Consider the following 17,407-nt stretch of genomic DNA (forward strand, 5'->3'; position numbering starts at 1 on the left):
GTGTGTGTGTGTGTAGAAGTGAAATGAATGACAGCAAGGATACAAGGGCTGGGAGGGTGAAATTAAGATTCTTTTATCATTATAGGGTACTAGCATTACCTGTGAATTAGAATAGTGTTATTTTAAAGTGGACTTGGATTAGTTTTCAATGTGCGCTGTAAACTCGAAGGCAACACCTAAAACATTAGGAAAGGAGTACAACATACGCTAAAAACAAAGATAAAATGAAATCATGTTAAATGCTCAGTTAAAAGCACAAAAGGCAGAAAAAGAATGGAGACAAAAGTTGGAACATGAAAACAAGTGTAGCTATATTAATTTCAGACAGAGGGCAGAGTATGAATAATAATTCTGTGGCATTGTTCTGCATGGAAGATTTGTCTCTTCATATATTTATTAGATCATTTATTACAGATTTACGGATGTTTATTTTATACCTTGGCTTATAAATCAATACTACTTTATTTGTTCAAGTCATTCTAGCTTTGAATTTTGGGAGTTCATTCATTTGGCTCCTGTGTTCCTTTGAGACTGTTTGCTTGTTTCAGAGCAATTTCTTACTCTGGTACTAAAAGATGTTCCAGACCCCTCTTTCTTTTTTTTTAATTTAATTTATTAATTTATTTATTTATTTATTTATGACTGTGTTGGCTCTTCGCTTCTGTGCGAGGGCTTTCTCTAGTTGCGGCAAGTGGGGGCCACTCCTCATCACGGTGCGCGGGCCTCTCACTATCGCGGCCTCTCTTATTGCGGAGCACAGGCTCCAGATGCGCAGGCTCAGTAATGGTGGCTCACGGGGCTAGTTGCTCCGCGGTATGTGGGATCTTCCCAGACCAGGGCTCGAACCCGTGTCCCCTGCATTGGCAGGCAGACTCTCAACCACTGAGCCACCAGGGAGGCCCCCAGACCCATCTTTTATATTTCCTGTCCCAGTGCTAGAATCAGTAAGGTGTCCATGGAGTCCTGCTTCCTTTTATTGCAGAATGATATTACACATCAAGAACTGAAGTTAAGTTTGCTTACTGCTACTGGGATGCTTTTGTTCCAGGCCCTCTTGGCTGACAGATAAAGTAAATATACGGGTGTTTACTAACTTTATCATTCACATATATCCGTAAATATTTCTACATGTACTCACCTGTATCTGTTCTAAGTTAGACACGAGTTCATCCCACTCTCTCCTCCCCTACTTGCTTATCTGTGAACTCTCACTCAAGCTGTGAAAAACTTGGCTCCCACCACCCACCATCCATTCCCTCAATTGTTTAATTCCAGCATACATTATAGAGTATCAGCATTTCAAACACATACCCTTTATGATATAACTTTATTGCTTATGTACAGTTTGTTTGGTCGTTAATGTCCACTTCTTTGCAAAATCACTTAGGTCAGCAACTTTTCTCCCCACCCACTTCATTGAGGTTGTTTTATACATTTGTAACATTTTTAAAAATCACATTCTGGGTTCCATCCTGGGATTTTCTCAACCTCCCAAATGACCTTAAAAAATTATATATTAAGTTTCACTCTTTGTACAGTAAAGTGTTTTGGAAAAATGCAGTTTTATGTATCTACAATTAAAGTATCATATATAATAGTTTCACCACCCTTGAAAATAATCCCCTGAGTTCATCTGTTTAATCCCCTCTTCTTCCCTACCCCAAACCCCTAGTAACCACTGATCTTTTTATCATCTTTATACTTTGCCTTTTCCAGAATGCCATGTTACTGGGATCATGGAGTATGTAACATTTTCACACCAGTTTCTATAATTTAGCAATATACATGTAAGATTTATCCATGACCTCTTTGTGGTTTGATAGCTCATTTTTTAAACTATTGTAAAATATAGCTAACATAATCTCACTTTAACCATTTGTAAGTATACAATATACTAGCATTAAATACATTCACAACATTGTATAACCATCACATCTGTGTGGCTCTCTCCGTCATCGTCATGTTTTTTCTATATTTCAAATTCTCCGTAAGTCCTAACCTGACCACCTCATTTAATATTGCATCCTACCATCAATTATTTCACACCAAAACCTCTTCTAAAAAACTGCTTTTTCTTCTGTCCTTGCCACTCAAAACCTTCTAACACACAGTAAATTTGAATGTTTTTCTTTTTGTTCATTGTGGTTGTTCCATGCTAAATGTAAGCTCCAGGAAGGCAAAAGTTGTTGTTTTGCTTGCTGATATATACAAGATCTTAGAAGAATACCCTGAACATAGTAAGTGCTCTCTCTTTCTCTCTCTCTCTCTATATATATATGTACTAATAAATAACTGGAAGAATGAATACAAGGACCTCTGAGTCAGCAGGACATAGATTTATTTTAAACATGTTTTGTTTGGGAGCTGGCGTTAGAGCTGGGGACCAAGTAGATGTCACTGGTTTTTGTTTTTGTTTCTCATTTCTCTCCTCAAGTGAATTTTTACAGCAAGTGGCTTTAAATTCATGAGAAAAAATGACTGGATGGCCACTCTAGCTAACCCTCATGGTTTTGGAAAGTGCCCAATGACCTAATTTTATAACTCTCTCTCAACATTGTGAAGCTTACTGTTCTTACAGTTTTCAGAAGAGTTCTGTTCATTTACAGTCAACTCCTAAACTTGTTAAGTTGAAACTTTTTATGCTTAATTATCACCAATTAGTTTCCATTCTTTTTCTATTTCCAAGAAATCTTCCAATATTTTGCCTACTTATGGCACATTGCCATTCCCCCCTCTTATTTGATTTTCTTTTTAGTATCTATTTTTAATTAATTCAGGTTGGAAAGTAGATAAACTCATGTAATCATGTGTGCCACATGAACTGGAAGACTCTTGAGAGTTTATTTTTATTTTAAGTGGGAAACAAACCTAAAAGCTCACACGGCATTGTGCATAGGCCCAGCAAATATTATGATTCACAGATATTGTTAAGTCTATATAAAAATGTTATGAATAAGAAAATAAATAAGCATTAATAAATTCATAATGTGTTAATAAATTTGTAGACTGTTAATAAATTTGCAGTGTTAAAAATTTGTAGAAATTCTGGGCTTCCCTGGTGGCGCAGTGGTTAAGAGTCCACCTGCCAATGCAGGGGACGCGGGTTCGTGCCCCGGTCCAGGAAGATCCCACATGCCGCGGAGCAGCTAGGCCCGTGAGCCATGGCCCCTGAGCCTGCGCATCCGGAGCCTGTGCTCCGCAACAGGAGAGTCCACAACAGTGAGAGGCTCGTGTACTGCAAAAAAAAAAAAAAAAAAAAAAAGTGAGAGGGTTTAAGATGAGAAGAAATGTTTTCTACTGCTGCACCTTGTATTAACTGTCCCTTAAGGCTCATTTCCTAGAATAGATTTGTTCCAGGTTCTCAGAGCGAATGACAAAAGAAAAAACACCTGTTATGAAGCTCAAGAACACAATCTTTCCTTTTCTGTTTTTTTTTTTCCTTTTCTTGTCCTAAAATGCCAGTGAATGGTATCCCTACACCCCTCCATCCATTTTCTTCTCATTATTTACTAGTCTTATTGCATGATAAACTGAGAATACAATGATTGTTCTTTGTGGGATTTTTCTTTTTTGCCTCGTTGGTATATGTTTTGGAAAATAATGTGCTGTGCTTTGCTATGTAAAATTTCAATATCTAGCTCCCTAGTTCCAACTGGCTAACTGTATTAGGCAAATCCTAAATCTCTCTTTCTTTCCTCCTATCTGGACTCCTAATTCTTAGTAAATTTACACTCATTTCCTTCATTGTAAGATTCTTATCATGTCTATTTCTCTTTGTCTGTTTCTCTATTTCTACTTATACAAAATTGAAAACATAATGCGTGCATAATATTCACAACTTAAAACATTTGCCTTATTAAATATATCTGTGAATCATGCCCATTACTATTTATTTTATTCTATATTTACCAATACATACACTTTAATTTTAACATTTGTTTATTTATTATCTATTTCATTAATAATTTTTAAAGTTTTACAATGTTAAATTTTTAATAAGCCCAAATGCATACTTACTATTGAGGAAACATAAGGTTTTATATGGTTACATAGAGGTTTTCATTTACGTTGTTTCAAATACTATATTATCAATTTATTTCTTCTTATTTTTTTGCTATTGGGAAATTTTCTATAGATGTATATGTGTATATACATATATATAGGTGTGTGTGTGTATATATGTGTGTGTGTGTATATATGCACACACAACATATATATCCATCTTCACTTTCCTTCTGATTGATTTTTTTTAATTCCACGTTTGGAGGAGAAAATGGAATACATGTTGTAGTTTCCACAGCATTTAGTTGGCCAAAGTCACACTAAGTCAAAATTATTCTTGAAAGTTTCATATATTATCTCCATGCATGAGACCTAAAATTTCTCTCATAATAAGCCCAGCAACAGTTTTGCTTACAGCTTAAAAATTCATAGCAGGGCTCTCCTGGTGGCGCAGTGGTTGAGAGTCCGCCTGCTGATTCAGGGGACATGGGTTCGTGTCCCGGTCCGGGAGGATCCCACATGCTGTGGAGCAGCTGGGCCCATGAGCCATGGCTGCTGAGCCTGCACGTGTGGAGCCTGTGCTCCGCAACGGGAGAGGCCACAACAGTGAGAGGCCCGTGTACCGCAAAAAAAAAAAAGAAAAAAAAATTCATAACAGACCATTTATATGAAATAGTTTATGTTTAGAAGCCATGTAATGTGGCATATAATGCTTAGAGTATTATATGCTTCCATTATGGAAGCGGTACTGTAATATATTATCATAGCATATCGTAAGCCAACTGAGGGAAAAAGAGATTCAATTATCTAAGAGTCTCATTTCATGCTTGTTCAAGAATGTAAGGTCATGAGTATAATTAGTGTATGGCCTATGTCTGTAAATATATTTTTTTGTTCTCTCTTACTCTCATTTTTGCTAAATGCATATAATTTTTATTAATTTATCTATTTTTATATCATTGTGTATTAAGTAGTCTTGTTCCACTTTTCATATATGCCCAAGCTTACTTCAAAGGGAGAATATTTTACTCATCAGTATCCATGGGGAGATTCGTGTGTGTGTGTGTGTGTGTGTGTGTGTGTGTATGTGCGTGAACCCACAAAGAATTGGCTGCCTAATGTAAGGCAGTACAGATATGTGTGTTGATTTGTAAATCTATTCATTTGTGCATGTCTATTCAAACAATATAAAAATGATGTCAACAGTATCATTAGCAGAAATTTTATTCCTTCTTTCTTGTTGCCCAGTCCTTGAAGAACAACTGGGTTGTTCATTTCCTTGTGAATCTTATAATTCACTCTGCTAAGGATATTGGAGGGAAATAAATTAAACATCACTTTTGCTTTCAAAGTAAGCCTTGTCCTCTCAACTCCAGTGCTATCAAATAAATTTCATGCATTCTCAGACTGTGAAAGTACTAATTAAGTAACACTATTAAATATCACCATACAAATGTACTTTGATTTCTATAAAAGGAAAAGCAAAGCAAGTGGTAAGTACAAGATCAATCCATTATTTTTATAGCAGATAAAATTTTCTCTATGAATTACTTTATAGCAATAAGATATACCCATGTTCAGTTCTAAATTAATTCAGGTTATAATAATTAAAATTTGTACATCTGTATTGTTCACAGAGATGAATTGCAAATTACTGCTGTCTACTTCCTTACTGAGTTTACAGTTATAATATGCTAAATACAATTTTAAGCCCACCCACCAAAATAAGTTTCATAGGTATTTCTAGTACTCACAGAGATAGATGATATATTTTATTTGAGGTAAAAACTTTTTAATATTTTTTCCTATCAATAAAATTGGTATTTACTATACTATACTATAAATATATATTTATATAACTTATATATTTATAATTATATAATATATAATTTATAAAATAAATATATAATTTTATACTATAAAATTCTAAAACTAAAACAAAAGCAACAATTTCAATTTTCTTTCTTAGAGTAATTTGAGACCGAATACAGAGTTTGAAATTTTGGGATGCTAATACTGCCTTCTTTCCCTTCTGATTTCTAAACAACTGAATAGAGATAAGTTTCCAAAAATCCAAAATCCAGGAGTTTTGAGTATATTTCAAAGAATGGCACTCATATATCATATTTCCTCTTTCTCTGTCCATTCTTCCTCCAAATTCAGACTTTTTAGCCTGTGTGGGAAAGTTAAATCTTAATTTTTGTTAAATCTGCAGGAAATATGAATATATTTACTCCATCCAAAGAATGAATGTGTGTGTGCATGCAAACTTCTTTGCATACCCATGAGCATAATAAGGGACAATTAGATCCCACATTTCCCTCATTACTGGCCCAGCTTAATAGCAGAATTGATGTGAATTTGTTAGCAGGCCTACCCACTATACTAGCCACCTCCCACCATGTGTATGAGCAAGGTAGTTAAGGAGAAAATGAGGCCAGAAAGACAACACTCCAGTATTTCTTTCTATGTAGGCTGACTCAGAACTCCTCTTTTTCTATGAAAAGCTAAACAGATTCTTATTAATAAAAGTTTATAATTCATACAGTTTTAAATATATTTTCAGGTAGATATGTAAAGTATATAAAGACAAATGTTATGTAATTTTTTTCTCCCACTGCTTATACATTGATGCTTCTTCCTATTTTTGGTGATATTATCAATGGTTATCTCAAAGTCCTTCACTCAGTAAATCCCCTTAACATCTACCACAAAAATGATACCATCTATCACAAAAGTCTTATGTAATAGGCTTTGGTATTTTATTCAGCTTATATTCTTTGCTTTAGATGTAGATTATCCTTTAAAAATGCGTAGCTATTATTCAATAGGGAGTAAAAAAATATATATAAGTAGCTTAATCATGTTTCTTATAATACGCAGTCATACATGAGGTGTGAAAATGTACAATAAAATGAACAAATAAATTAAGCAAGCAGAGGAATAAACGTATGAGTTAGATTAGCAAGCATCTATAATTTTGGAAAATCTTGTCTTCCAAAGCATACATAATATGGTTTTCACACACTTGGAGTCAAACAAACAGGCATTAAGGGTGATTATCAAAGAACTAAGAAAGCACCAAGAAAATGTTACCTCAGACCCAAAGTTTCTCCACATATCACAATAACATTCTAATATAGAAGCCTGGTTATTACATGAAAGGAAGGAGAGCAATAAGGCATCCCATGGTGGGATTCATGCTCAGTAAGGAGGTATTAGGAGGAAATCTGAGCAGGGTCGTACAACGTTGGGCTCTCAACAAGGAGGAAAAAAAAGAGTCATCAATATGTTAAGGTATTAACAAAAGGTCTGTATAATGTACAGGTATCATATAATGACTTGCATAGGGGTTTCATAATGAAATAGAATAGTCAATGCTCCTGTAAGAGTACTTCAATTTTTTCATGTCTCCTACAATATCGACTTGAACTTGTGAAAATAGGATGATGTTAAATTAGTATACCATTGCCTGATATTAGTTCATTTTGTTCTTTCCTTCAGTGCTTCTATAAAACATACGCCTCCAGGCCTTTTAAAAAGTAGCATATAACTTTAATGAGGGTATATACCTCATTAAAGAAGAATATGAAAGATGAATACCTCCTTCATATTACTGTTTGTTAAACAGATTTTTGTTGCCTGTTAGTGAGGCTGGCATCCAAGTTACTGGATTGCACATCAGAATTTTTTTTTTAATAAAGAATAGGGCTTCCTTGGTGGCGCAGTGGTTGAGAGTCCACCTGCCGATGCAGGGGACACGGGTTCGTGCCCTGGTCCGGGAAGATCCCACATGCTGTGGAGCAGCTGGGCCCATGAGCCATGGCTGCTGAGCCTGCACGTCCGGAGCCTGTGCTCCACAACAGGAGAGGCCACAACAGTGAAAGGCCTGCGTACCCCCCCCCCCAAAAAAATAGAATAGACTGGACTAGAACATAATACAGTAAAGCATAAATGCAACAGAATGAGTCTAGTAGAAGACAAAATACCATAGGGGATTACTCAGATCCTTTGTAAGACCTGTCCAGATTGCCACAAGTTTTGCAGGAAACTGGGAGACCTGGAACTTACAGAGGATGTAACAAATTGGATCCCTGACATTTCATATTTTATGGTATAAGATACTTATGGGTGAGGTCACCTTAGACCCTCCAGCTCCATAATATCCACCAGCTAAATGCAGCTGCATATGTGGGCCTAGGTGATTTTGAAAAGTAAATAGATCTTATATTGAAATATTATTTCTTGAGTATTTCAAGATTCTCTGTTGGAAATAATATTTTTCGATAGAAAAGTGAAATACAAGAGTAACCTTAACTTGAAGTTGTGTTATTCTAATTGTCATCATCGATAATGTTTTCACAATATTGCAGCAATATTAAGAATCTGTAGCGACTAGGGCAATTACTTTTAAGTTTTGCTTTCTACGTATGGCAATTTTTTTTCTGTATTAAACATGTTGGAAAATATCATATTTTTCTTCATGGAGTTTTAAATTTAGCCTGTTAATATTTTGAAAATACCAGATGGGAACATGACAGAGGAACTATGGCACCAACTGGAAAGGACTTACATTGGCCAAATTTGGGACAATTTGAACATCAAAAAGAATAATAATCTTAATGGATTATAACACATTGAATTAAAAATTAAAAAAATGAATCTTTGTGAAATCAAATAAGGATATATTATTCTTTCAAAAATGTTGAACAAATCTTAATTCAGAATAATAGATTTCAAAATTTGGAAAAGCAGGTGCTATGTCAGATTAAAGAGTTCCTGTCAGCAGTGCACTCTGTATGTTTCTGCTTACTTTACCTACATATAATCTGTTACCTACATTGAAAATCTTATTAGTTTATAATGTTAAGCCAATCCATATCTTCTGGAATAACTGAAAACAATACACAAAAACATGCAGAATTTACTGCCTACTCTAAATACGTAATGGTCACTTGTATGCAAATGATGAAGGTTATCTAAGTATAAACTTCAACCGGTAAATTGGTAAGTATATATCAATAAGCGTGTAATAGTTGCTGAATGAATATTTTCAATGAATAATATTTTATTTTAGGCAAGAAGGCATGGAGGTTAGGGGTTAAAGGTAGATTGCTGGGTTCAATATGTGGTGTGTCTTTACATCAACATATGAATTTAGGAATTGACTTCTCTTCACATTTCATATGAAAAACAGTGATGATTATTTTAACTAATGCAAAGACATCTTTGAAGAATACACCTTTCAAAACTTAGAGCAGAGCTTAGTATGTGATAAATTCTCAGTAACATCTCAATAGTGAAACTAAGCTAATAAATAAATAATGATCTTCGTACCAGAAACCATGTTAAAGTCTTCACACATTTCAATATATTTAATCTTCATCCTCAGCTCTACTTACTATCAATGGGACTGTTTCAGTTAAAAGTGAAAGATAAAGAAGTAACATAACCTTCCCAGTTTTACTTAATAACTTATTGGATAACCTGGGGCCGAAAATCATATGTGTAAATGACAAACATTGAATTTTAGCCACTATGAAAATGTTCTAAATGTGATGGATTCATCCTGTACATGATGACTGTGGGTTACCTTTACCTTGTGGGATAGCCAAGGACTAGTGGTACCATTCTAACTGTGAATTGTGAAACAAATTGCCTTAAATGTTTTTGAGAAGTTTTCAAAAGACTATATGTCAATTCTTAAAATTAACAGATAATTTCCTGACCGCATTTATGTAAGGTACATTGGATTTTGGGCCAGGATTACTGAAAGTGGAACTTTTCTTTTAAACACAATGAATGTGAGAGTGTCTGATTCCTCTGGGGGTTGCCAGCTACCAGCCTGAAAAATCAGTGTGATAACTAAAATTGTAAAATGTAGCTTTTAATTTGTTCTTACAGTCTATTGAGCAAGACATTCAACCATGACAACACCCACCTGTCCATGCCTATAGTTTCTTTAGCTACCCACAGTTATGCACACGGTTCAGCAAGACATAAATCATTCTTTCACTGTAGAAGGATTTAAATGCATATACTTAAATAAAATCTTTATTCACACAAAGTTGAAAAATTATGGAGAGGAATTCTTCGCAGTGAGGATCAATATATATGTGAGCAGAAATGATCAATTTCCTCATTCCAAAGAAATATGTTATATGGTTAGTTAATAAGCTAATAGAGCTAAGGCCGATTTTGAATTTCTTGTGTCCAGTAAATCATTGCAAATGGAAAGAATTTCGTTTGCAATGCTCTCTTTCCATTAGCTCCACTTGCTTAAAAAAAAATAAACATTTTCATTTCAGTAGTGACCTGTCTAAAAGATTTAAGGAATTTGTATACACATTCACTTTTAAGCCATTCAATTACATTATCTAAATTTCCTGAACATATAAATGTATGTTTTAAAGATTGCCAGTAAAATTTCAAGGACGATTTAGGATTTTAGCTATTGTTCTTAATTTATATTGGTACTCATTAGGCATTTTAGATATTACTTGTATTTAAATCAATCAGTCATAATTCTATTTGTGGTAAGTTTAATAGTTTCACTTCCATAGGGTAATCTCAGGCTGAATAAGAATACCAATAGAAAGTGGATGTAACTATGTATTTTTGTGACATTCAGTATAAGATAGATTTATGATTATTCTACTGTGAATCTAATTTAACTTTCTATCACTTTTTCCCATAAAGGTGACTATGGTTTTAAGATACATTTGTATTCAATATTAATTAAAGCCAATAAATAAAATTCTACAGTACCCTGACAGGTTGAATTCTGGATAGGGGATTAAGTTACAAAAAAAATGAAAACAACAGGCATTAATTTGACTTCTAGGTCTCATATTAGTTAAAGTGCATTTTCTTTAAAAGACAGAATTATGTAGTTTATAAATTTTGAAACTAAGGAAAGAATATATGAAAAAGAAATTAGAAATTGCTTAGTTCTAAGCTATCTTTTCAAAATAGTGATAGGATTGATGTACTAGATTCGATTATCACTGCTTTTGTTTTTCTTCTTTGCAGTATTACACCCATTCCTTTGAGGTGCAAATTTTTCAGTGATTCCAACTGTGGACAAAGTATCATTCTCTGTCCCATTGATACTGGGCATATTAGTAGAGTTGATTGTGGCCAATGGAATGTGAGTGTGTATGAGGAGACTAACATGATCGATTTTTGCTCCTGAACTCTGTTGATCCAAGGTGAGAACAACATACACCAAATAGCCACTAACAGTGCTCCTTCAGCCTAGATCCCAAAATGAGCCTTATAAAGTTGATCAGAACTACCTAGCCCACCAAGATCAACCAAAACACAAGTGAACTTTAAGCCTGTGCATATGAAAATAAATTTTTATAGGAAGACACTGAAACTTTACAGTAGATTATTACTTTTTCCCAACAAAAAACTTATTTATACAGATGGTTTAACATGTGTTGCTTCTAGTTGTAAAATCTCACTTTTTGAAGGGATACATGAGCTATTTTTTCTCTATTTTATCTATTGTTTGACTTATATATTCACCATGTTTTCAATGTTTTTATATTTTCACTTCTCTCTCATTGATTAACTAACTAACAACTTTCTGTGCTTGGACTAATATCTTGAAAAGATCTAACGTTATTAAAGAATTTTGAAGGGTAATATACTTTTGGTAGTGATGAGTGTTAGTGAGTTGAGAGGAAACACTAGAAATAATATAATAATTCATTTTCATGTTTAAATTAATATTCTTAATAGTAATAACCTTTATTTTAAATGGCATCCTTCCACAGAATCTAAAATACATTTCTGATACCTTTGATTAGAAATGGGCAGCAGTGGTTACCATTAGTTCAATAATAAATCACAACCTTTCATCTGTTTCTGCAGACATATGTTTGAAAGAGGAATTCATCAATACATGAGATGCTATTTTAAATGTTAATGAATAAAGTTTTGTGCAACTTAGCTACCTCACAAGAGAAATAAATATTTAATCCAACTGAGATAGGAGGAGTAAAAAGATCCATGTGTTCCCAGGGGAAAGATGAAATATAAATTGATATGAAGTTAAAAATATTTCTGTGAGTTAAAATTCTTCTTGCAAATACACTTGGATTTGTCAGTTGTTTACAATTTTGCTTAGAGGAGCACTTAAATTGGCTGTAGTTCCAAGGAAAACAGTAATCATTTGATTGAAATGAATGAACTCTTGTGAGGCCCTGAACACTTTCTAATATTTCTTCCCATGCCTATAATTGTGAGAAGTCACATAACTTCAACAGAAGAATGGCTCTGCATAAATGGGTGTGGCTTCAATGGATGACTAAAAATGTTCACCAGATATGCTGAGGCTCTTTTCCATGGTCCACTGCTGCCTGCATAATTAACTCACTTGGAAATTTAGATACTTATGTTGAAGCTTAATAGAGAAAAGACTTACACTATTAGATAATTAACAGATATATATCCTCATATATTATTATTATTACATCCTTATATATTATTACAAAGCACTAATTTTAGAGTCAGTTTGAAAGGAGTAATTGTAGTGATCACCATAATTAACTAAATTAAGAGCAACACCAGCATTAGCAGCACTACAGTACCTTCCACACTTAAATTCTTTTGGATTTTTTTTTTTTTTTTTTAGCTCTTGGGAGGAAAAATTGAAGCTTCTAAAATATCCTTTGTAGTCAATTTATTTTTTTATATCATATTGGTCAATTAATTGATTTATGTTACACATTAAATTCTTCTCATATTAATACCATTTTCTCATATCTGATAATTATATCTCTAAAGAGAAACAACTGAAATTTTTCTCATGGAAAATCATCACAATCTTGTCACATCTAAACTTTTTTCTCTCCTTAGTGAACAATTTTTTCAACATGTATCACACAGCCCAACTTCTATGTACCACATTATTTAGGTTTTTTTTCATTGAATCATCACTATTTTCTCCATTTCCTTTAAAAATATGACAACCGGAATAGGACGCTACTAGCAAGCATGTCATTTCTATATAATTTAGGTCCCATTTACACAAGAAGTCAGTAGAAATAAAGAAAAAGGTTTTTTTTTTTTCTACATTGAACATTCCCATCTTAATGTAACTGAGGGCTATTTGAGCAGTTCAAGCCCATGGTGCCTGCTTTCCTACTACATAGGATTCTCTACTAGCATAACTGGAGCACAAATTTAAACACAGTATTGATTATTTCAGAAATGACAGAATTAATGGAAGACATTGTTCTTCAAATTTTTATGGGCTAATTTTTTAATAATTAAAAAAAAACTTTTAATGAAATGGCCTGAGAAACTTGTTATTAAAAAACATTAAATATTAAGTATTTTAATAGCATATTAATAATCAAGTTTAAAATTATAGATTATAATAAAATGAACCTTTCTATTTATAGCCCCAGGTTAATAAACAAACAGGCTATTATCCTTAATTTTGAAGCATTTTTTATTCCCATTTATAAATTAACCAAAATAATTTTCCTTTCTTCAGGTAATTAAGCTATGTGAAGAAATGATTTACTCACAAACATTGTAATTTTTTGAGTGACTTTTCAGGATTGAAATTATAAATATTTACATTCTTCAAAACATTGTCACTGAAGCTTTTCTAAATTTCTACTTCTTCATAGTAAAATTCATTCACTCTGCTATTATAAACTTAGTTAAATCCATTGTTATCATATTTTAATTTACTTGCTATGCAATTTGAAGCATTTTAAATTTCAGATTAATATCATTTACTGAGAATATTATTATTATTATTTTTTTTTGCGGTATGCGGGCCTCTCACTGTTGTGGCCTCTCCCGTTGCGGAGCACAGGCTACGGATGCGCAGGCTCAGCGGTCATGGCTCACGGGCCCAGCCGCTCTGCGGCATATGGGATCCTCCCGGACTGGGGCATGAACCCGTATCCCCTGCATCGGCAGGCGGACTCTCAACCACTGCGCAAACAGGGAGGCCCGAGAATATTATTAATATAATTACTATTTCTAATGTAAACCTGGCATTCATGTCCAAACAGTAATTTCATTCAAACCAAGTTTTGTCTGTTTGTGTCAAATACATTGTAAGCTTTCAAACGTCATTATTAAAAGAAAAATAAATATATAAGAGATAGGATGCAGCATATAAATAACAGCTTGGTCTAGAATAAGTTTAGACCAAGTGGGAAAACTGCAAAATACAAGATTAAACATGTGCCACACTACCAAATTTTTGATATGACATGAAATTTTATACATAATATTTCCTGTATTAATGTTGTAAAAGTAATTTTTAAATTAGTACCCTACAGAATACACTGTTTTAGATTTTGCAGATATTGTAATTAACAGTTTTAAACAATCCCTACATTTATATTCTTTCTCACAAAAATGTTATTAAAATGTATTTGTAATTAGGATTGACTGAAAGATTATCAAGCTGTCTACAAGAGACCCAATTCAGACCAAGGGACACATACAGACTGAAAGTGAGGGGATGAAAAAAGATATTCCATGCAAATGGAAATCAAAAGGAAGCTGGAGTGGCAATTCCCATATCAGACAAAATAGACTTTAAAACAAAGTCTATTACAAGCGTCAGAGAAGGACACTACATAATGATCAATGGATCAATCCAAGAAGAAGATATAACAATTGTAAATACTTATGCACCCAACAGAGGAGCACCTCAATACATAAGGCAAATACTAACAGCCATAAAAGGGGAAATCAACAGTAAAACAATCATAGTAGGGGATTTTAACACCCACTTTCACCAATTGACAGATCATCCATATTAAAATAAATAAGGAAACACAAGCTTTAAATGATACATTAAACAAGATGGACTTAACTGATATTTATAGGACATTCCATCAAAAACCAACAGAATACACCTTCTTCTCAAGGGTTCATGGAACATTCTCCAGGATAGATCATATCTTGGATCACAAATCAAGCCTTGGTAAATTTAAGAAAATTGAAATTGTATCAACCACAAGGCTATGAGACTAGATATCAATTACAGGAAAAAAATCTGTAAAAAATACAAACACATGGAGGCTAAACAATACACTACTTAATAACCAAGAGAGCACTGAAGAAATCAAAGAGGAAATCAAAAATACCTAGAAACAAATGACGATGAAAACATGATGACCCAAAGCCTATGGGATGCAGGAAAAGCAGTTCTAAGAGGGAAGTTAATAGCAATACAATCCTACCTCAAGAAACAAGAAACATCTCAAATAAACAACCTAACCTTACACCTAAAGCAATTAGAGAAAGAAGCACAAAAAAACCCCAAAGTTAGCAGAAGGAAAGAAATCATAAAGATCAGATCAGAAATAAATGAAAAAGAAATGAAGGAAACTATAGCAAAGATCAATAAAACTAAAAGCTGGTTCTTTGAGAAGATAAACAAAATTGAAACACAATTAGCCAGAGTCATCAAGAAAAAAAGGGAGAAGACTCAAATCAATAGAATTAGAAATGAAAAAGGAGAAGTAACAACTGACACAGCAGAAATACAAAAGATCATGAGAAATTACTACAAGCAACTCTATGCCAATAAAATGGACAACCTGGAAGAAATGGACAAATTATTAGAAATGCACAACCTTCCGAGACTGAACCAGGAAGAAATAGAAAATATGAACAGACAAATCACAAGCACTGAATAGAAACTTGATTAAAAATCTTCCAACAAACAAAAGCCCAGGACCAGTTGGCTTTACAAGTGAATTCTACCAAACATTTAGAGAAGAGCTAACACCTATCCTTCTCAAACTCTTCCAAAATATAGCAGAGGGAGGAACACTCCCAAACTCATTCTATGAGGCCACCATCACCCTGATACCAAAACCAGACAAAAATGTCACAAAGAAAGAAAACGATAGGCCAATATCACTGATGAACATAGATGAAAAAATCCTCAACATAATACTAGCAAACAGAATCCAACAGCACATTAAAAGAATCGTACACCATGATCAAGTGAGGTTTATCCCACGAATGCAAGGATTCTTCAATATACACAATTCAATCAATGTGATACACCACATTAACAAACTGAAGGAAAAAAAAAACATATGATCATCTCAATCAATGCAGAGAAAGCTTTCAACAAAATTCAACACCCATTTATGATAAAAACTCTCCAGAATGTAGGCATAGAGGGAACTTACCTCAACAAAATAAGGGCCATATATGACAAACCCACAGCCAACATCGTCCTCAATGGAGAAAAACTGAAACCATTTCCACTAAGATCGGGAACAATACAAGGTTGTCCACTCTCAGCACTGTTATTCAACATAGTTTTGGAAGTTTTAGCCACAGTAATCAAAGAAGAAAAAGAAATAAAAGGAATCCAAATCGGAAAAGAAGAGGTAAACCTGTCACTGTTTGCAGATGACATTATACTATACATATAGAATCATAAAGATGCTACCAGAAAACTACTAGAACTAATCTCTGAATTTGGTAAAGTAGTAGGATTCAAAATTAATGTACAGAAATCTCTTGCATTCCTATACACTAATGATGAAAAATCTGAAAGTGAAATCAAGAAAACCCTCCCATTTACCACTGCAACAAAAAGAATAAAATATCTAGGAATAAATCTACCTAAGGAGACAAAACACCTGTATGCAGAAAATTATAGGCACTGATGGAAGAAATTAAAGATGATAGAGGGCATCCCTGGTGGCGCAGTGGTTGAGAGTCCGGCTGCCGATGCAGGGGACACTGGTTCGTGCCCCGGGCCGGGAAGATCTCACATGCCACGGAGCAGATGGGCCCCTGAGCCATGGCCGCTGAGCCTGTGTGTCTGGAGCTTGTGCTCTGCAACGGGAGAGGCCACAACAGTGATAGGCCCATGTACCACAAAAAAAAAAAAAAAAAAAAAAAAAGATGATAGAAATATATGGGGAGATATACCATGTTCTTGGATTGGAAGAATCAACATTGTGAAAACGACTATTCTACCCAAGGCAATCTACAGATTCAATGTAATCCCTATTAAACTACCACTGCCATTTTTCACAGAACTAGAACAAAGAATTTCATAATTTGTATGGAAACACAAAAGACCCCGAATAGCCAAAGTAATCTTGAGAAAGAAAAATGGAGCTGGAGGAATCAGGCTCCCTGGCTTCAGACTATACTATAAAGCTACAGTAATCAAGACAGTATTGTACTGTCACAAAAACAGAAATATAGATAAATGGAACAGGATAGAAAGCCCTGAGATAAACCCATGCACATTTGGTCACCTTATCTTTGATAAAGTAGGCAAGAATACACAGTGGAGAAAAGACAGAATCTTCAATAAGTGGTGCTGGGAAAACTGGACAGCTACATGTAAAAGAATGAAATTAGAAAACCCCATAACATGATA

The sequence above is a fragment of the Mesoplodon densirostris genome, chromosome 3 (assembly GCF_025265405.1).
Source record: "Mesoplodon densirostris isolate mMesDen1 chromosome 3, mMesDen1 primary haplotype, whole genome shotgun sequence".
Lineage (NCBI taxonomy): Eukaryota > Metazoa > Chordata > Mammalia > Artiodactyla > Ziphiidae > Mesoplodon > Mesoplodon densirostris.